At 55.2% G+C, this 20,479-nt stretch overlaps 1 protein-coding gene across 1 annotated transcript in view; it reads right to left on the reverse strand.

The window, feature by feature from the left end:
- Positions 1–5,570, reverse strand: part of FIGNL2 (fidgetin like 2) — a 28,717-nt gene extending 23,147 nt beyond the window's left edge. The window contains exon 1 of the mRNA XM_026501837.4: positions 5,398–5,570. The gene's annotated coding sequence lies outside the window, so the exon portion shown is untranslated. The remainder of the gene's footprint in view (positions 1–5,397) is intronic.
- Positions 5,571–20,479: the final 14,909 nt, after the last annotated feature.

The following is a 20,479-nucleotide window of genomic DNA, read 5'->3' on the forward strand; positions in this document are numbered from 1 at the left end:
GATGCCAGGGCTGGGGACGTGCTCTGGTCCTCCCTGGCCACGTGGGACACTGAGGGTTGTTAAGGGAAATGTGCTCAGGGCCTGGCACATAGGTGCCCTGTGAGTGTGCAGGGAGTCTCAGGGCCAAGGAATCCCAACCCTGGCTGGGGCCCCTCTGGAGCCTTGCTGAGGTACACCCAGAACCCCAGGAATGGCAGGTGCTCAACACCAAGGTGGAAAGGGTAAGATGCAGCCTTGTCATCACATCTCCCTGTCCCTCCCCGATTAATCCAGCACGGGGCTGGGACCAGGTGGCCTGAGTCTGCCTGGGCAGTGAGGGGAGATCCAGGAAGGTAGGCTTCCACCTCCCAGATTCCTGAGGTAACCAGGCTGGCTCTCCTCTTGCCTACCTCCTGAGCCCAGCTCTCTGCCCTGACTCTACTTTGGAGGGAGTTTCAAAGATGGTCCAGAACTTTCACAAACACACGCCCTCTTTCCCTCTTTTTCTCCCTGCTCCTACATGGGAGGTGGTTCTCCGGAGTCCCCGAGTTCAAAGTTACCGAGCGGGTCACCAGAGGTAGGCACGTACTTCAGAGATAAAGAGACACACTATTTCAAACCAGGGCCTCTGTCACCTATGAACCCACCAGTATTCTTATCCCCGTCTTACAGATGAGAAACTGAGACCCAAACAGAATGACTTGTCCAAGGCAATTATACCTAATTAGTTGGGGGGGGGGGGTGGTCATTGCAGCCCAGGGCTTGGCCCCTAGGTTGGGGGCTATGATTGGTCATTATAAAATGGAGTCGGGTTGGGGCACCTGGCTGATTCGGTCAGTAGAACATGCGACTCTTGACCCTGGGGTTGTGAGTTCTAGCCCCGCGTTGGGCATAGAGTTTACTTTAAAATAATTTTTTTAAATTAAAAACTAGGGCGCCTGGGTGGCTCAGTTGGTTAAGCATCTGACTTCAGCTCAGGTCGTGATCTCAGAGTCCTGGGATCGAGCCTCACATCAGGCTCACTGCTCTGCTGGGAGTCTGCTTGTCCCTCTCCGTCTGTCCCTCTCCCCACTCCTGTTCTCTCTCTCTTTCTCTCAAATAAATAAAATCTTTAAAAAATTTTTTCTTCTAATTAAAAATTAATAAAATAAAATGGGGTTGGAGTCACAGTCCTCTGGGGCTATGGAGGCTGGCCGGTGACCATAGCCCAGTTCTCCCATTCCCTGAGAACTCCCCACCCCACCTCCAGTCCCCAAGATGAATCGCAAAGTCTGACACTGCGCATGCCTCAGTAGGAAAGGAAAAGAGAGCAAGGCACCCAGGTAGCTCCCATGCATGCCCCTCTCCTTGGCGGGGCAACTGGGGAAATGCCAGAGTCAACAGCAATCACAGCCCGGAGCCCTGTCACCTGCGTTTCTGACCAGTCACCACAACCACAGTCGTTCAAGACGAACTCGGGGCTCCCAGCTCCTGGCTATTGCCTCATTTAATCCTCATGATCACACTTAGGAGGGCATCATTCTTAGTCCCACTTCACAGGTGAGATAGAGGGTGTTTGATACGTGCTGCTTAAGTATTCGCCATGACTCAAGAGGCTCATGAAAATGCTTAGAAAAGAGCTAGACTTTCTTGCCACTCAGTGTTGTTCCTGGGGACAAGCAGACTCTAAAACAAAACCAAACAAAAATCCCTGAACATCCTCTCTCCAGGCAATGCACTCGGAGGTGAGAAGACCAGCCCTTACCCCAACACCGACAGTGTGAATCTTTCCCAACTGAAGGCTAGCCTTGCAGCTCAGTGGCCACCCCTGGTCCCTTGGCACATGCTGTCCCCCACCAGGAATAAGGCCACGGAGAAAGCACTGTGGAGGTCAGGAGTCCTGGGCTACCAGCCCACCTGAGCCCTCCGCACATCCGAGGGGGCCTGGACTAGGGGGAGAACTTCTTGATGTGGGGTCCCCATGGGCTTCAGGGGGCCCAAGAACCCTCAAAGGCAGAAGGCAAAGGCTGGGGTCAATTGATGGAAGTGCATTGTTTGGAGAAAGGCTTTCATCAGTCCCTCTGAGGGGCCTGTAAATCAGAAGTCGTGGGCAATCTGGAAGACCCCTTCCATCCCTAGTGCCCTTGAGCTGTATGTGTTTACACAGAAGCCCACTCCCCATCCTTCGGGGCCTCCCCGGCTGCAGCTCCAGGAAACTCTCAGCTTTCTTCCTTCTTTGCGGCAAAAGGCTTGGGACCTGGAGCCTTGCAAGGTCTCTCCTGGGAGCAGGGCCAGCCCAAGGCTGAGACGGCAGAAGAAACCAGAACACGCCATGGTCAGCCTAGTGTGGCTCGCCCCTGCCCACAGCTCCAGGCCACTGGAGGGGGGGCTGTCAGTGTTGTGGACCACAGGTGCCCCGAGACTTTACGTCCGCCTCTCCCTGCAGCAGCCCTGGAACCTCCCTGAACCACACTTCTGCGAGGAACCTGGTTTTCATTAAATTGGGGAAAGGAGTCATTAACTGGCAGCCAAGTCAAGAAGAAGTAAAGTTCTGCTAGAAGGCCCAGGGAGGGTGAGGGAGACCAGCCTGTCCCCTGCCCTCCCAGGATGACCAATGGTGGGGGGAGGAGGAGGCGGGGAGGCTGGGCTCCTAAGGGTCCCGCAACTGCAGCAGTAGGAGCTGGGGGTGGATAGTGGGGGCAGTCGTGGCCCAGATAATAAGCAATTGTTAATGTGATCCATATGGATCCTGACTGGGCTCTCTGTTTAACAGAATGATAATGGCAGGGAAAGAATGTTGGTCTGTGGGGAAAGGAAGGGGCAAAGTCCTTCCCAACTTGGGGGTGGGGGAGGGTCAGTAATGAGGAGGAGGAGACCCACCCAGGGGTCTCCACCCACCCAGGAGTGCATCGCTATTTGCCAGATTCCATGCTTTGCAGGCTGCCCTTACCAAACTCCTTGTATTCAGCCAACAAATATTCATGGGACACTCACAAGGTGCCAAGCTCTGCCAGGCCCAGCGTGGGCAGGGTGCAAGGAAGTATAGGCTCCATCCCTGTCCTCCCGGAGGCAAAGCCTAGCGTGGACTCAGCCACGAAGGCTGAAGGAGACACAGGTGCAGGACGAGGAGAGCGTGGCCACAGCAGCAAGGGCGAGAGCTGGGGGCTCTGGGGAGGCCACACAGAGGAAGTCTGGCATCCGAGTTGGGCCTTGAAGAATGAGGAGGTGGTGGAAAGACAGGGACAATGGGGAAGGCATTTGGCTGAGGGAACAGCAAGAGCAAAGGCAGAGAGGCGTGAAATTGCGTGGAGAGTCTGAGATCTCAGCAATAAAGCTGCAGCCCAGGCAGGGGCGGGGAAGGGAGCCTTGTTCCCTAAAAAAAGCTGTGGCCATGGATGACCAGGAGGAAGGCAAGAAAGGGCTCTTGGAACACCACATTCCGGTCCTGTCTGGTCCCTCTCCCTTACCCCCTCCAGTCTGCGTCCTGGAATTTTCACCCATGGGATCCTCAGCCCAGCCCACTCTTAGACCACGGCCAGAGAATCCCGCGGGGCCTCAGAGGCCAAACTCCTCCCTGTGCCTCTCAGCCCCCACTTCTTCTCCTGGGGGGATGGAGGTCCCCCTGAGGAATTGGGGTTATCTGGGACTCACCAGAAGCAACTCCACTGCCCTACATAGCTAAATTCCCTTTGGCCCAAGAGGACTTTCGCCCAGAAGGTATCACAGCGAGGGCGAGGGTCGCTCCTCGCTGGGGTTGCTGCTGCGGACTCCAATGGACGCAAGTGGAAATAAATGAAATGGTGTTAAATATGGGAAAGGGGGATTTACGAGGCCTGTCACCGCGTCCAGCGCAGCCAGCCGGCAAGCCCCGCCCCTTTCTCGCCCACCCCAGGAAGTCGCGCCCCGCCCCCTGCCCGCAGCTCCGCCGCCGCGGGGTCCGCGCCCCGCTGCTGGGTCCGGGCAGCGCCGCAGCCCCGAGCCGCCCGGGGACTGGGTCCTCCGGGGCCAAGGCTCAGCGGAGAACGGCGGTTGCTCCCGGCCAGGGGGTCCGGGGAGGGGCTCTGAGGAACCTCAGAGCGGCCTTTTCCAGCAGGGTGCACCGGAGGTTCAGGCTGGATTCCGGAGGGTCTGGGGCTCCCTGTGCAGCTCAGGGGGCTTTGGGCCGTGGCACTATCCGGCCCACTCCAAAGACTCCACAGGGAAGGCTCTGGGCCCCGAGAACCGAGAAGTGCCCCCCGCAGAAGCCCACAGTGGGCTTGGAAGCAGAGCCTGGCTCCCCGCTGCCTGGCCCAGGGCAAGAGCCCGCTCAGCCGCGGCAGCCCGTGCGGACCACAACACAAACATTCTTCCGTCCTCTATTCTCCTCCAAATTAGGTAGCCATGGAGACAGGGCCAGGCAGCCTGACAGCCCCACGGCCTAATCCTGATTTAGTGACCGTCCCTTTAACAGCCCACCCACCCGTCCACCCACCCCTGCGCTCCGGGCCGCCGCTGGGCGCGGGCTCCAGGCCGCTCGCAGACCCTTCCCAGGCCTCCTCCGCCCAGGAGCGGCTCGGGCACCGCAGGCGCCGGGGAAGGGGGCCCACCCTTGCTAAGCACCTACTGTGGGCCCGCCCTTCTGCGGAGGACCCTCGACAGAGCAAGCTCCTAGCAAGGGAATCTCTGCGTAGAGCGAGAGGGCTCTGGGAGTGGGCCAGTTTAAGGGGCTCTCTCTATAGAGCGGGGAGCTCAGAGGGTCTCCCTTGTAGCTTGTAGCCCCGGGGCGAAGGTAAGTGCAGCTTCTTGCAACGCCCTGACTCTGAGATGGGGCTACGCTCTCCCCCGGCCAGAAGAGAAGAAAGGAAGGGGGTGGGCGTTAGGGGCGCAGGGCCCGAAGTGGCCTCAGTCTCCTGTCACTGCCCCGTCACGATGCTGGGGAATCTCCGGGCCAGGAACCCAGCCCCCACCCCCTCCCACACACACACAGGGGCCGCTGGACAAAGACCTGACGGAGTGGGAGGGGCCTGCGGGCCGGCCCTCGGGCTCCGGACACAGGATCCTTCGGGGACCCGAACCCGCAGATCCCGGCTCCCCACCCCCCAATCCCGCAGGCTCCCCCCAGAGCCGGTCGCTCGCTATTGCTGCAACCTGCGCACCAAAGCGGGCGGCGAAGAGGGTGCCCGTCGCGGCGGAGACGAGATCCCCTTGTCTGCCGTCCCCCTCCCCCCGGGAAGTGACCCTCGGCTCCCACGCACCCGCCCGGGTCTCCGGCTGGCCTTGCCCTTCGACCCCCGCCTAGTTGAACCCCGCGCCCCGCAGCCCCGGCCCTCTCCGGCCCTCACACTGCCCCGCGCCCGCGGACAAAGCTCCGGACACCCCGACCGAACGGTCACCACCCCCTGACCCCGGCCCGCCCGCGCGCTCCCGTGCCTGCCCCCGCCCGAGCCCGCAGTCCCGTACCTCGGCATCCCGGCCGGGTCCTAGGTGAGTGTGCGCGGCCTGGGGGGTCGTCCGGCCCCGGGGCCGGGGCGCGGGCCGGGGGCGACAGGCCGGGGCTGGGGGGCAGCGGCGCTCACCATCCTGGAGCCGCTACTGCTGCGGCTGCTGCGGCCGCCGCGGCCGGGAGCGGGACTGGGCAGTGGGGGTGGCCGGACAAGGGGCCGCCCCGGCTCCCCCCGCAGGCAGGACACCCACCCCCACCCCCGCCTCCCCTCGCCCGCCCCCAGCGCCCTCCCTCGCAGGCCTTTGCTCCCCTCCCCTTTCCCTGCTCCTCCCTCCCCTACTGCCCCTCCCTTCCCCCCAACTCCCGCCCCTTCTCTGGCCCTCTCCACCCGGGGCTCCTTCCCCGCCCTCCCCCACCTCGCCCCCGCCCCGCCCCCACCTCCCCTGGGCTCGCCCGTCCCCTCCTCTCAACCCTCCCGGCTTGGCCCCGCCCCCTCCCTCCCCTGGCTCTAAAATAAATTAGCCACAGAGGGGGAGAAAAGAGCAAATGACCCTTGGTGTGGATAGTGTCCTTGCGCCACTCTCCGGCGCGCCCGGGCCTCTCCCGGGCCGTCGAGCGGGAAGTTGGGGTGGGGGTGGAGGCCGGGCAGGCCGGTAAGGGTGGGGGAGCGGTCCTCTGAGGGGGGAGGCCGGGATTCAGTGGGGCCTCCGAGCGTGTCCGCTGGGTGTGAGAGGCTTCCTGGGTCGAAGGGCAAAGGGGAAGGCAGCCAAAGGGGAAAGCAGTCGGCCCTGCCCGGCCCGCCCCGTCTGCTTGCCGCCCTAGACCCCCTCATCCAGTACAGCCTAGACCCCTTGGCCAAAGCCTTGTTGACTCATGCCCTCATCCTCCCGGCCCACCCTCCCCAGGTGCCCTGAGTTCCTACTGTAGCATAAGAGACTCGGCTGCCCCCAGCCTGGGATGCAGAGGATGGGACACACACGGGCCGGCAAGTCCCCCTCTCCACTGATGCCATTCCCAGAGGCCTGTGGCCGTGGGGAAGCCCTGGACTTGGACAGCTGAGGGTGGGGTGTGAGTTTTAAAGGTGGGCTTGGCTGGAGAGCTTCCCCAAGAAGGCAACTCTCACATTGGGCCAGGCAGGATGAATGGTGGAAGGCAAAGATGGACGATGAATTCCAGACCCGTGGTCTGCTGAGAGGTGTCCAAAGACGTTCATTGATTGGTGCATTCATTCCACAGACGTATTGAGCGCAGACCCTGTGCCAAGCTTTGGGCTAGGCGCTGGAGACACCTGAGAGAGGCTCAAAGGCACATCCCTGTCTCTGTGGCTCCCAGCCCAAGAGTAGACAGAATCCTATCAGACACCCAGGCTCACCGCTTTGGCAATGATCCAGGTGGGGAAGGAAGGCCACGGGGCAAGCAGCCCATAGAAGAACCCACTTTGCCCAAGGAGCTTGTAGGAGATGGGGCTGAGCTTAGGTTGGAGGGTCCAGGTGCATTTCCTGGATGGGATGTTGAGGACCCAGAGCGTCCCACCTGTGGAGGCCCCACTAGCACCCACGCAGGTTCTGCAACTCACCAAGAGCAGGCTCTTCTCCAGCCCCGGAATCCTCTCTTCCTCTCCACTTCACACCCCCAGGGCCACACCTGGCACAAAGGACAGATGTGTCCAGGCTCACCGTGCTAGGGCAGCCCTGGCCTCAGGAAACCAGAAAAGCAGGACAGAGCCACAGCCACTACCCTCGGAGAGCTGATACTCCCTGCTGAAGGCGCCATCCCAGGACAACAGAGGCAGAAGGAACTCGGGTGTTTCTTTACTGACGGGGCGTCTGAGGCCTAGAGAAGTGACATTCTTGGGGTCACACAGCAAAACTGGATCTAGAAACCAATGTACTCTTTCCATCCCACCTGTCCTGCTCCCCAAAGGTCGGAGGCAAGAGTTAAGAGAGAGGCCAATGTCCACGGGAACTAAGTGACCTCAACCAGCTGGACTAGTTCCAGAAGGCCAAGCCTGCCATTGCCAGGGCATGGTGGCGGGGTGTCACTGGGGGCCATTCTCCTCCAGGCTCCAGGCCAGGGGTGGATGACAGGAGTGAAGTTAGACGAAAGAATTGATAATGTGCTCCCCTTGAGCAACAGTCCAGTTCTCCCTCATCCCCCAGGACCCTCCAGTGGTGTTTGGAAGGACAAGGTTAGACCTCAGGAAGGCCTTCCCAATAAGATAGTAGGACAGTAGGACAGGCCGGCGTGATGAGAAGGCCTTCACCAGCCTCCGGGAGCAGGAGGGAACGCTCTGCATCTGTGAGGTGCTGAGTTATTTCTGATGGGCAAACTAGCATGGGTCCCATTAAGGGGGTTAGTTATCAGGTGGGGTGCGGCCGGCCTCTTCACCCTTCTGCCCTCCATCCTGCACCAGTGCTCGGGCAATGAAGTGTGGCTCCCCTCCCGAGCTCATTAAAGTCCTGTTAATACATCATCCAGCCACCTGGGCTGACAAATACTCAATCCCAGCAAACGGCCCTTCATCATGTCTCTCCCTCTGCCCTCCTGGGCAGGGCGCTGGGTGTCTGTTCTCTGAGGACTCCCTGCTCACCCCTGTCCTGGCTGACCCTAGTCAAGGGATCTGTGCCCTGAGAGCCTCTTGCTGGAGAAAGGAGTCGGGCTGGTCTCGTGATCAGCTCAGGGGTGGGTCAAGTGCCCTGCGGCGCATTGGATAATAACAGTGGGGATGACGGCAGTAATGCTTGGCTTCTGCAGAGGGCCCTCCATTCCTTTCTAGTCCTTTTGCTTGTATCACATCCAAGGTGGAGAATCCCACCCCCGACCCCACTCCCAGGGAAGGCAGGGCTACCTTTGCGTGTGTGTCCCTGCGGAGCTTGTGTGCCTTAGGGACGTGTGTGTGCATGTGCGATCTTCCTGGTCCAGAGACTGGCAACAAGGCCTTTCTGGAAACATGAAGAAAACTTACCCAGCTGGCCCGGGAGAACCAGCGAGAAGAGTTTCAGAGAGAGGAGAGTCAGAGGGAAGATGTGGAGGGCCGAGGGGGAGGGAGGGAGGAGCAGGTGGGGTGAGGAGGAAGGAAAGAAAAGGGCCCGGGGAAGGATGGGGGTGGGAGGGAGGAAGGGAGGAAGAAGAGGAAGAGAGGAAGAGGAAAGGGCGGGGAGAGCTCTCTTTGTGGTCCTCTGGACCGGCCACTCAGGAGTCATTAAGAAGCTGGAAAGGAAGGAAATGCGTCCCGGGGCTGAGGGATTGGGGTGCGCCCAGACATGCCACACCCAGCTCGCTGCTGCTGTGCTCACCACTCACCAGGGCTCAGGCTGCTCCCCCCACAAATGGGGGCCCTCGCTCTTGTCTTGCTGACTCCTTGGCCCCAAAGGCCCAGCTCCCAATGCCTCCTCAGCCCTGCTCAAGCCCCTCACAGCTCATACCACCTTTGCCTTCCCGGGAGCTACAGGCTGTCCGGGGGCCCATCCTCCCCCACAGCCAGCAGCTCTTTTTTTTTCTTTCTTTAGTAACCTCTCCACCCAATGCGGGGGTCCAGCTCACGAGCCCGAGATCAAGAGTCGCATGCCCTACCGGTTGAGCTGGCCAGGTACCCCAAGCCAGCAGCTCTCAAGGGCCTCCATGAGAACTAGAAAAAGTGTCCTTCTGGGCAGACAGGCCTCGGTGCCAGACCACACAAGATTTGGGAGGAGGAGCTGGGGCTGGCCATCAGTCCCCTCCTTCCCCTTAGGGGCCCAACCCTTGGGGACTCTGGTGCCCACCTTCTAAATCCTCAGCACACATCTGGCTCTACCATTTGGTCTGTGAGCAGAAGCACATCCACCAGCCCCCCACCGGGCAGCACAGTCTTTGGGCCAGCACCCCAAAATGAACTGTCATCTCCCCCGTGTATCTTTATAATACAGCCCCACAGAACCTCTCACGAAGCACCCACACCAATTTAATACCCGAGCCTCTCTCCCTGGAGTATCTTCTCCCCTATTCTGTCTGGGAGCTCCTATTCATCCTTCAGAACCCAACTCAGAGAGCCCTTCTTCCCTAAAGCATTCCCCAGCTATCCCCCACCCCCAGCAGAGCTGAGAGCTCCTACCCAGAGCTCTCCTAATCCTTTTTCCTAGGTTCCAGGTGTTAGAGCCCAATACCCTGCTTCCTAGAGGGGCCCTTCCCTTCCTGCACCCTGTCTAAAGGCAGAAGACTACATGTAAGCCTGACCACCTCACTTTTCACATGCCAGCCCCTCTGGAACCCCATTGGGCTTCTCCTTTCCCTAAAGCTCACACACCCAGGGCAGAATGGGGAAGTGGAAATCCAAGTGGCTCAGAGGTCTCCCCACCCCCACTCTGCCCTCACTGGGGCTGGGCCTGCCCGGAGACTCCCAGCACATCTGGTTGTACTTAAATCATCCAGCGCCCAACTGCCCAGGCACGGCCCCTGCTTTTCTCCCCTCCCTGGTCTCCTCCCCTTCCTAAACCAGCCTTCTAGTTCTCTCCTCCAGGATGCCTTCCCTGATTGGCCCACAGCCCACCCTTGAACCCTCCACCTCTGTGGGTCTGGGTTCTGGGATGTGTGCTTAGCGTGGCTAAGGAACCCCATCCTTTCCAAGCATTGGTCCTGGATAGAAACCTTCCTCCCCGCCCCCGCCCCAGGCAGGATGGAGAGCTGACCAAGGGCCACTCCTCTGTCCCGCTGGCCTCCAGCCTGGCTGCCTGCAGTTCCTGGTGTGTGCCACGGAGAGTGGGAGTGTTTCTGCCTTTTTCAAGTTTTGGTTCAGATCCAGACACAGAGCTGTTCCCACGACAACTCTCGCTGTCAGCCATTTTCCAAAAGGCTTTGCTAATATTCAAGAATCAAAGGGAGGGGCGCCTGGGTAGTGCAGTCGTTAAGCGTCTGCCTTCGGCCCAGAGCGTGATCCCGGCGTTCTGGGATCGAGTCCCACATCGGGCTCCTCAGCTGGGAGCCTGCTTCTTCCTCTCCCTCTCCCCTGCTGTGTTCCCTCTCTCGCTGGCTGTCTCTCTGTCACATAAATAAATAAAATCTTAAAAAAAAAAAAAAAAAAAAGAATCAAAGGGAAATCCATATAGAGAATACAAGTACGAAAAGACACCGGTTGCAAAGAACGGGACCGTGGGTGACCTGCTTCACCAGCGCCCCGGGGTTTGAATGTCCATCCGTTCGTTCAATAGCATGTACCGCTCCCTCAGCACACAAAGTTCTGGGAATAGAGCCTTGCATAAAACCCCGTGCCTCCTAGACAAACTGACGGTGGAGGAGAAGGACAGGTAGACGAACAAATGCAAGATGCCACCACGGGCAGGCGTGGGAGGCGGTGGGGTGAAGTGATGGAAGGTCAGAGACTTTGGTTTGAGTCCCGGCTCCCCACTTCCCTGCGGCTGCCCCTAGGGGGGCCACAGAACCTTCTGGAGACTGTCTCCTCACCTGCAAAAGCGGGATGGCATGACCTAAGAGGGCTGTGGTGGGATTCCAGGAAGATACTGTGTGTGGAAGCATTTTGTGCGGTGCTAAGTGTGCGGCCGCTGTTATCATTAGGCTCATACAGGGTCTGTCTGGTGCTCAGGCTCAGTCTGACGCTCAACCGCTCAACTGCTGTCTCCGCCTCCCCTCCGTGGGTGGGAGCCATGTTGGAGAAACTTCTCCGGTGGAGGGGGGGGACCCCCAGCCCAGAGCAGCGGGCAGTCACGGTACACACACACACACACACACACACACTTTTGTTATGCAAGTCAAACACCTTTTTACAAAAATTAGAACATATGGCTAAGCACAAAACAAAAAATTTTTTTAAAAATCAAATTCCTTAATCCTACAACCCAGAGATAAGCACTGGTAAGGCTCTGGAGCAGTCCAGGTGTTATTCTAGATATCGATATAGAGAGAGAGAGCTCTCTACACTATTTTGTAATCTGCTTTTCTCAATAGACAAATATTTTGAATATCTGTTCCTGTCTATAAATGCATTTATCCCACGTAATTTTTAAGATTTTTTTTTTTTTTAAGATTTTATTTATTGGGACGCCTGGGTCGCTTAGTTGTTAAGCAGCTACCTTCGACTCAAGTCGTGATTCCAGGGTCCCGGGACCGAGTCCCGCACTGGGCTCCTTGTGCAGCGAGGAGCCTGCTTCTCCTTCTGCCGGCCGCCCCCCCTGCTTGTGTGTTCTCTGGCAAATAGAGAAATAATAAAATCTTTAAAAAATTTGTTTAAACATAGGATTTTATTTATTTATTTGACAGGAGAGAGAGAGTACAAGTAGGGGGAGCAGCAGGCAGAGGGAAAGGGAGAAACAAACTCCCGCGGAGCAGGGAACACAATGTGGGGCTCAGTCCCAGGACCCTGGGATCATGACCTGAGCCGAAGGCAGACGCTGCACCGACTGAGCCACCCAGGCGCCCCTAAGATTTTAAGTAAACTCCCCACTCAAGGTGGAGCTCCACCTTACAACCCAGGCAGGCACGTTCCACCAACTGGCCAGCCAGGTGCCCCATACCGTATAATTTTTAACGACAGCTTAATATTCCATCATGTGGACATGCAAGAATTAATTTAACAAGTTTCTGTTGTTGTCAGATTTTTTTCATCAATAAAAGCTCGATGAACTGACTTGTTAACATCCACCTTTGTGCATGTCTGGTTAGCATAATTCCTAGCAATAGGAGGCTGGGAATGCATACTTTTAACTTTGAGGAGCCACTAGCCCAGGCCTCTGGGTGGTGCTGTCACACCTCCTCCAGGCAGCCCTCCCAGATTGGCAAAAGCGCATCTCACAAGGGCCATGCCTTTCCCAGTAGCTTCATTCCTTAGTGACCTGGCCTGGAAGCCCAGAAAAATACTCAGAAGGCCTAGTTGGTGACGGCCCCGGAGGGGCCCTGGGTGGAGAGCACAAAGCAGGCTTGTCTGGGGCCCGGAAAGGGGCCCCACCCCCCTCGGGGCTGCTGGACGTACATTCCTTCCCCGGACAATGGCTGCCTCGGGAATCCCGAGAATGAAGAAGGCCGGTGGTTTTCCGAACCTCCCCCCCAACCCCCCTCAACAAGTTGTACCCGGTCCCAAAACGGAAAGAAGGGGCACTTTGTATTGGGGGCGGGGTGGGGAGGGCAGTACTTCTGTGCCTACAGCCCCGCCCCCTCTTTTTACCAACAGGGATCCACAAGCGGGCTGAGGCCTGCCCTGCCACCCCTTCCCTGGGGATCTTGGGCAAGTCCTGCTCTCTCTGTAGGCCCCTGCTTCCTCAACTGTAAAATCAGGGGCTGGGACATCCGTGGTGGCCAAATTCTGCACAGATCTAAAATGCCATAATACAGTGGCTGAGCACTGGCTTTGGAGCCAGATTGCCTGAGTTCTAATTCCGGTCTGTTTTTTACCCTGTGAACTGAACATACCGGCCTCAGCTTTCCTGTCTGTAAAGAGGGTCGATGATAGACACCCACCACTGCCTCATGGCGCTGTCTCGAGGAAGGATGAGAAGAGGCTCGTGAGACAAGTGGCTGATTTGTTAAAGTGTAGGAATCATGATTCAGACTTCATTCTAACGCCAACTGGATCCCCAACCCAGTCTAGATCTCATGTCCAGTCTAGATTTTGGCCCCTGGACATTTGCCCAACAATTGGCCACACTTCTGGAAGATAAGGGGCAACTGAGGCAGGAAGGAAGTATTCCTCTTGCATGTTTCCATTTCCCCTGCTATAAGCCCCAAAGCCGCAAAACTGTAAAGGCTTTTGGGGGGCAAATAAAATGTAAAATACAGGAAAACTCCTGTGTCCCGTCCTACTTTTTCATTTTTGTTTGGGAAATGCAGGCATTTCCAATGTTGCCAGCAATTGCCAAGTGACAGGTGACGCTGGATTCCAGGCTCTTCCTAACCCAGTGGAGGTTTAGGACTAACACACTTAAACAGTAAACACTATGGGTTTCCTGTATATACTTCTGAGCAGTTCACCACAAACCCTGGCCCCACCTCCTCCCGCTGTCCCTCAGAGGCCTGTTTCCACCTGCTCCTTACTCCTCAACCCCCGAACTCTAGGCTGCCTCATCCAAATCCTCTGATGCGAGTACCAGAAAACCCCCCTCACGACGGCTCACACAATAAGGAAAATGCATGATCTTATCTCATCCAGTGTAGACGCCACTGCCACTGGTGTTAACATCAGTGTACTGTTAGAAAGGAAACACCGCCAATTCAACTAACACAAGGATTTCTTATCACTTTGAAATTTTATGTTATATTTATGTAGAAAGCTCTTTAAGACTTCCATGGAAGTATATACTTTTTTAAGATTTTATTTATTTGAGAGAGAGAGTGAGAGAGAGAGAGAGAGAACATGAGCAGGGGAGGGGCAGAGAGAGAGGGAGATGCAGACTCCCCGCTGAGCAGGGAGCCCCATGTGGGGCTTGATCCCAGGACCCTGAGATCATGACCTGAGCCGAAGGCAGACACTTAACAACTGACCCACCCAGGTGCCCCGGGACTATATATATATATATATATTTTTTTTTTTTAATAAATTACTCTTTCACATACATAACAAGGAAAACACAGGTGAAATAAATCAGTTAAGGTTTTCTTTAAACTTCATCACATTTAGAGACTGATTCTTGGAATCACTTTTCATCTTTGAGCTATCCTCTCCCCGTCTGTGTTTTTCCACAGACTCGTCATCTGGGCCGTCACAAGTATCAGTGACACAGCATTTCTTTAAAACTGCTCTACTGAATTATGCTGTGTAAAAAAAAAAAAAAAAATTTCCCCAAATCTTAGCACTTGAAGCCACAAGTATTTATCATCTTATAGTGTCTATGGGCCGGGAATCCGGGAGCGGTTTAGCGGGGAGCTTCTGGCTCAGGGTCTCTCCTGAGCGAGGACTGAAGCTGTTGGGGGGGGAACTGCAGCCGCATGGTGCTGGCGAGTCTACCTCCAGGCTCGCTCACCTGGCTATTGGCAGATCTCAGTTCCTACCTGAGTGTTGGCTGGATACCTCAGTTCTTCACCACATAGGCCTCTCCGTGGGCTGCCTGACTGTCTTCGTGACATGGCAGCGGGCCTCCCTGACAACAGAGGATCCAAGAGAGAGCACAATCAAGCATTCCAGACAGAAGGTGCAGTCTTTTTATAACCTAATCTCAGAAAAGACATGACACGATTTCTGCCGTTATGCTTCTGGTCATAAAGACCCACCCAGAACAGCCGTGGGGAGAGGCTACACAGGAGTGTGACTAGCGGGAGGTGAGGACCCTTGGGCGCCATTTTGCAGGTTGACTACCTCATCTACTGTCACCCTCTGGGACTTCTCCTAAGCCACTGTCGTCCATTCTGGAAGTATTTATTGCTGGCAGATGATCTTGTCAGATAGCCAATGAAAGTTGCTAGGTATCACGTAGGACTCAAAGAGGCCCCATGTGGTTCACGGACTACAACTTCATAGGGTTGTCAATGTCCTGTCAGGACACCAAGAAAGTCACCAAAATGTGCGCCTGCACGGGAAGGGTAGCTAAGCACAACTGTTGTCTGGCTGAAAGCAGATGAAAATGCTATTGATTGTAAGATGTGTAACAATCTCAGAAATGTTAAAATGGGACCTAATGTGCATCTTAGAATTGATCAAATATGATATTTTACAGAATAATGAGAAATGGTGGCTCCAGAGTCGATTAATTCAGAGACTCAACACCTTCTTCAGGGACCCAGGTTCCTTCCATCTTCACATCTAACACCTTCAGCGTAAACGCCGTGCCCCTGGGTGGTTCCTCTCAAATCACAAAATGACCGATACAGTTCCGATCATCCCATGTGGGTCCAACTATTTCTCTCGGGTGTCTCCTTTGAAGAGCAAAGCAACCTTTCCCAGAGACATCCAGGTGATCTCCCCTCTTGTTTCATTGACCTGAAATTGTTCCTGCCCGTGTTAGTCAGGATCAGGTTCTGTTGCAGATGTTAGCAAAACTCAGAGTGATTTAAACAAGATCGAAGTTGGGGGCGCCTGGGTGGCTCAGTCGGTTAAGTGTCTGACTCTTGATTTTGGCTCAGGTCGTGATCTCATGGTCATGGGACTGAGCTCTGCGTTGGGCTCCATGCTCAGCAGGGAGTCTGCTTGAGATTCTTTCTCTCCCTCGGCCCCTCCCCCTTCTCTCTCTCTCTCTCTCTCTTAAATAAATAAATCTTTAAAAAAATAAACAAGATTTAAGATTATTCCTTCTCATATAAGAAGTCTGAAGATAGACAGTGCTATTGTACTGGCTCCACAGTTTCGGTGTCACCAGGAACTCAGGTGCCCCCATCTCATGTGATGTCATTCTCCAATTTGCCTCACGTTGCAAAAGGGTTGCTGGAGTTCCAGCCATCAGATCCAGTATGGATCCAGCCATCCATATTGTAGACCAGAAGGGGCAAAAGCAGAAGAATGAAAGGTTGTTCCTCAGCAGCGTCAGCTCCTTTGGACAACCTTCTCAGATGTCCCACAGAACATTTCTACTTATGTCTTATTGGTCCGAAGTTGGTCACATGGCCACATCTAGCTGCAAGAAAAGCTAGAAATATTTTTTAGCTGGGTACTTTGTCATCCAAAATAAGATTTGACTCTTTATTACTAAGGAAGAAGAGAGAAGAATGGATGTTAGGTGGCCAAGATCGGAGTCTCCCACTGTCTTCACGCTTAAACCAGCCCCTGGTCAGGGGGACAGGGTTACTAGGATTGATATACATGGATGTAATTTACTCCTGGCACGGGCATGCAGTTATATTCCTTAAGAGGTGGATCCCTGAACAAAATCCAAATTCTGTTAACAAGAAAGAAGCAGATGGGAGTCGTCAGTATTAGTTATTTACCAAGAACTACTGCCCTCCTTTCTTGCTAACAGAACCTTGATTTTGTTCAGGGACCAGACTGCCCTGTTCTTCAGAAGAGGCAGAGCCCCTCCCCAACCCCAGGGGCAAACCCTGATTAGTCTTAGACACCTGTGGGAATTCCATTGCCTCTGCCAGTGTTTGATTTAAGGATGGACACATGAGGGGATTTTTGTGGGGGAGACTTCTGCAAAGATTTTTCAGTGCTGAAGGAGAAAAACAGTTTTTCTTGGCCCCTGAATGTTGTTCGCATGTGATGTCTGGACCTGCAGCAGCCATCTTGTGGCTTTAAGAGAAGTTGGGGTACAAGGACAAAAACCAACACTATAAGAATGGCAGAGAAAAGAAAAAGCAATATCGTGGAATACTCACAAAATGGAATCCTACTTCAGCAACAAAAATCAACTATTGATACAGACAACAAAATGGGTGAATTTCAAAACCATTGTCTGAAGCAAAGGAACCAGACACAGAAGAGTATATACAATACAATTCCATGCATAAGAAGGTCTAAACATGCAAAACTGATCTGTGGAGGTGGAAATCAGAAGAGTGGTTACCTGTGGCAGGGGAGGGAGGGACTGACCACACGCAGACACGGCAGAACTTTCTGGCATGATGCTAGTGTTCCGTATCTTGATTGGAATCGTGGCTACCAGGTATTCGTTCATCAAAAGTCAACAACTGTACTTTTATAATGTGTGCATTCTACCACATGTAGATTCAATTTCAATAAAATTGATAAAAGAAGGAAAGAAAGGAAGAAGAAACAAACAGGAAGGAAGGAACTGAGGTCTTTGATAACATTGCTGAGTCACCGAATTAATCAACAGCCTCACCTTGGGACTTCTTGTTTGGCAACATAATAAACAATTGTCCTTACTGTTTAGGGCATTTTCAAGTTGGGTCTTCTGTAACTTGAAGCCCAGTCCCTCTTGTTAAAAGAAGGGAAAGGCACTCAGAGGTCAGGGCACAGATCCAGCCCGGGAAACTGTGGCCTTCAAGGAACAGCTGAAAAGAGCCAGAGACATTGACAGGTCGGCTTGATCTGGTGGGGAGTGCTGCCTGCCCCACGATCATAGGATCATAGCCCCGTATAGCTGAGGGTTTCTCCCCACCTTTCCTTGACCTTCCCTACCCCCATTTATAAAATGGGGACCCTAGCAATCGAAGGACCTCCTCTCAGGTTTCTGGTGAGGATTAAGAGAACACTCAGGAAAGCTCTTAGCAGAGTGCCTGGCATACAGCCAAGGGTTCTGTAAGGCTCCTGTCTTTCCTCACCTGGCCTGAACCAAGCAGTGGTCCCGGGAGAGGAGGGAACAGAATTCAGAAACCTTTAGGAAACAAATCTTTGAGACTGTAAATGATTGATGACACCAAGGACTCCGGCCTGGGTGACAATGTAGATGGAATCGCTGCTCAAGCCTTTGGCAGAGATTATGAGCAGAATCTATTCTTAACGCCAGGAAGATGCTGGTAAAAGGAGATAAGAAACATGGGAGGAGGGGGAGATTTGGAGAGTGGAAAGAAGAGTGCAAGCTGAGTTTGAGGTGCCTGTGAGCAGTATGGAGTGGTAGACCAGAATAAGGGGTCTGCCACCGCCTAGCTGTCGGATCTTGGGCAAGTTACTGCCTCCCTGAGCCTCAGTGTTCTCATCAGTGAAATGGGAAGTCTGAGAATACTTACCCCAATAGGTTGCTATAAAGATTAAATGAAACAATATAATTAAAGAGCTTAGCAATGTGCTGGCACATAGTAGGTGTTCATTGAGTAGTGATAATAATTTTTATCACCCCTTCACAGCCAGGCAGGCAGCTCAGGCTGAACTACTGCGACTACGGGACTAACCATAGCTGAAGTGCATGAAGAGTTCCAGTATGCACTTCACTTTCTCCCACCGCCCACAGGGTGTTCCCCTGCAGAGGATTTCCTCTCCTTTTCTTTGACCCTGTCCCTCCCTTCCTTCCAGTCTCTACTCTGACCTCCCTCTTCCAGGAAGCCTTCCTTGACTAATGCCCCCCCCCCCTTCCTCACCAACCTCTCCAGGAGCCTCCCTGTAGGGGCTGGTCTCCTAGCCCAGAGCTCTCTGCACTCCCTTCCATTGCCCATCCCTCATTAAAGATCACTCCAGCTCAGATAAGGCCTAGACCCATGGGGATGCTTGTCCAGGAATGGAAGGATGCCCGCTCTCCACGGCGTCTCTAGTGGATGAGAGCTCTGAAAGCGGTGGGGGCTGGTGAGGAGGCGGCCACCTGCCAGAGTGGCAGCAGACAGGCCAGCTAAATCCTTGACCTACGATTTAAGGGGTCGGGCATAGTTCAATAGAGCACTCCAGGCTGAGTCCCAGCTCATTCACACAGGTCAGGGGGATGAGGGGCAGGGAGGGGAGGGGGGCCATCTCCTCCAAGAGCCCCTTCGAGTCACTCCCAGCCCTCTGAGGCATAATGCAGCACCCTGAAATCTGCAACCCCCATCCCCATCAGTGCAGAACCCCCTGGGAGGTGGGGGAGCCAGGGGAGCCCTGGTTTGCATGGAATCCCCCATGCCGGGCACACAGTGAGGGCTCAATAAGGCTCCCGTTTGGATTAACCGCAGAGGTACAGCCCTTTGCTAGATCCGGGGACCCAGCAATTTTGCCCAGAGTTCCCGGGTCGGCCTAGTCTCGCTCTTCTCGTCCTCCTTTGGAATCCCCGCCCCCCCCCACCCCGCAACTGGGCTCTACCCGGATTTGTGCAGAGGCCCTTTGAATAGTTGGAATGTCCGATGGAATCCCACGTGCAAAACGTAGATTTTCCTAGCCAAAAATGCGTGATCAGGCCCAGAGGAGGGCCAAGCTCGGATGCAGGTCTCAGCCGGACCCCCTCCTACCCACCCACACCCTCCCTCCCCACCCGGTTTTCCTCAAGGGCCGCCGCCCGCGTTTGCCCCTAGGGAGTGCTATGCAAAAAAGATGCAAAACAGGCCGAGACAGCCGTAGGGATTGGCTGACGCGTGAGACTTCGTCCGCCCAATCCGGGGCCTCTGGCGGCCTGGGCTCCCCCCCTCCCCCCCCCCCCCCCCCCCCCCCGCACAGGGTCTGGTCCCGCCCATAAATCAGCTCCGTCAGCGTTAATGGCTCCTGACTAATTGCCTGGACTCGGCTCCGGGCTCGGGTCGCTCGCATTAAAATTCAATCAGGCCCAGCGCTGAGCTATTAAATATTCATTGGGAGAGCTTCCCGAAACCAGGCTGGGGATGGGGGTGGATTGGGTTGGAGGGACTACCTGAATCCCCAGCTTCAGCGGAGGCCCCCCTCTTGGCTCCTCCCCAACACTCTCATCTCCTGCAACTGCTGCCTGATTTCCATTCTACTGGGCCTGATTTCACTCTGGAAGTCCCTGAGCCCTCTCTAGAGACTCGGGAGATTGAGCTGCCCAGCAGGCATGTGGTGCTAAATTATGCCCAGGGTTGCCCTAGTCCTCTACCCTGCATCCCCTCCGTGCTTGGTGGCCTGGCTCCACAGACCTCTTATCCAGTGCCCACGTGGGCCCCCTAATCAATGCTGGAGTGGAAGAGCTCCAAGGCACAGATGGTTTCATCCTCAAGAGAGGCCTCTAGGTCCCTGGCCAGGTCTTTGCCAGGGGCTTTGCTGGCATTACACTGGTCATCTTCAGCAGGCTTGAGAGATTCAGGCTGGGCAGCGTGGGGTCTGTGCTGGAAGGGAGGAGGGGGGGCTCTGTGCAGCCCTCCTCTCCTCTCCCCTTCCCCCAGGAATGCAGTCTGTCCAAGCTCCTGGGCCCCTGGCCTGATGCTGAGCAGGTTGCCTGGAAGTTCTCAAGGAGGGCACCCAGGGGGAGGGGGTTGGGACCAAGGGCCTGGAGGGGGCCACTGGCAGTGTCTGGGACTTAAGCAGGAAGTACACACACACACACACACACACACACACTCATACACACTATAATTGCAGGGTCATATGAAGAGCGTTTGGCAGGTGGGAAGACAGCCATGGCCCAGAGGCTGGAGTGAGCCACTCACATAAGGAGTGGAAGTTTTTCTAGGCCCTCCATATTGTATTGAGACATCTTGTAACACAGCTCCAGCCCTGGGCCAGGGGCTGTTTGAAGGAGGGGAAGACAAAACACCAGGAAATATGTTAGGAGAAACCTGTTTCCCTCCCTTTTTTACAGCAAATCTTCAGGAGCAAACCACCTGCTCATGGGGTTCTTCCCCTGCCCTTTGGACTGCTCCCTGCTCCTAGTGCCTGAG

This window comes from Ursus arctos, unplaced genomic scaffold, assembly GCF_023065955.2.
Source record: "Ursus arctos isolate Adak ecotype North America unplaced genomic scaffold, UrsArc2.0 scaffold_26, whole genome shotgun sequence".
Taxonomy (NCBI): domain Eukaryota; kingdom Metazoa; phylum Chordata; class Mammalia; order Carnivora; family Ursidae; genus Ursus; species Ursus arctos.